The sequence below is a fragment of the Gavialis gangeticus genome, unplaced genomic scaffold (assembly GCF_001723915.1).
Source record: "Gavialis gangeticus isolate Ggan-Ray unplaced genomic scaffold, GavGan_comp1, whole genome shotgun sequence".
NCBI lineage: Eukaryota > Metazoa > Chordata > Crocodylia > Gavialidae > Gavialis > Gavialis gangeticus.
The window spans coordinates 66,908,557-66,910,022 of record NW_017729033.1 but is presented as its reverse complement, the minus strand read 5'-3'; positions in this window follow the sequence as shown (position 1 = coordinate 66,910,022).

The window sequence follows — 1,466 nt, the reverse complement described above, 5'->3', positions numbered from 1 at the left end:
GGGGTGTGTGGAGGGGATGGGTGTGTGAGGGGGGGACAGGTGCCTGCTAGTATTGGGGGGTACTTTCCAGGTGCTGGGCTGCAACAGGTCAGGGGGAGCAGAGGGAGGTGCATGCCTTTCCAATGGGGAAGGAGTTAGGGCCCTTTGGTGGCAATGGGCAGTGAGCTGGTGCCCTTGCTCACAGGGTTGGGGTGGCCAGGAGACACTGCAGGGCTGGGGGGAGCAGGGGGTGGTGGCTTGGACATAAGGGGCACCGGCAGGGCTGGGGGAGCTGTGGCTTGAAAGTGAAGGGCACCAGGGCAGGTGGGGGACTGTAGTTCAGGAGTGTGGGGCACTGGCAGTGCCAAGGGGCTGTGGGTCAGGCATGAGGGGTACCAGGAGGGATGGGGGGGTGGGGGCTGTGGGTTGGGAGTGAAGGGCACCAGAATGACTCAGGGAGGCAGGTACTGTGGGTTGGTAGTGAGGGACTCTGGCAGGGCCAGGAGTATGCGGGTTGGCAGTGAAAGGTAGCAGCAGGGCTGCTGAGAGGAGGGGGCAGCTGTGGTTTGGGAGTAAGGGGAAATGGAATGGGCAGGGGCTGAGCACCAGCATACTACCCCCCTCCCCGAGTGGGGTCTTATTTTTTTGGAACTGGAAATATGGTAACCCTACTTAACCATTTATTAGAAAATGTAAATATACATTTAAGCAGTTAAGCAATATATCATTAGGCAGTGGTAAGTTAATTAAGCTATTTTGCCACCGACTGAGCGGTCAGGTGAAAGTACCAGTCAGCCATCTGTAGATCTTTTGGTCCATTTGTTTCAACAACTCCCAAAACTTTTCTAAACTTCCTTTTTTATTTCTCTGTATACATGTTTACATCAGCTAAACATGACATACCTTTCTTTTTTCTGTTTAGTTAGCAAAGACACACTATTATTTCAATAGAATTCTAGCTAACTACATAAAATTAAATCTTTCTTATCAAAAGGCAAAACATCAGGTTACTACAGCTGTTAGTCTTAACTATTATTAGCATGATCCAGAAAGCAATTATCAATATTTGGCCTAGCTTAAAAGTGGTGGCCTTCATTAACAATGTGTTCTTTCCTTCTGAACTTGCAGAAAGTTTTGCTTTCAGAAAAACTCTTCTCAAATGAGGCCTGAGGGGGCTTCACACCCATAACAACCTCTGCTTATCTGAATCTTCAGATGAAGAATGCAGCATTAGGATACATTTTAACGAACAAGTTGAAGTCAATTTTGCAGATTAATTGGGATGCACCAATAAAGATTTTTTTGGCTGATACCAATGGCCAATTATTAGCCAGCCATATTGGCCAATACTGATCTGATTGCCAATCTGCAGCCCCACAGCTTGGAGAGCAGCATCTGGCTGGTAAGTCTGTGGGTGGGAAGGGACATGGGAGAGGGAAGGGCCATGGAGGGGCAGATTGAGGCACCCATGGTAAGGGAGGGAGTGG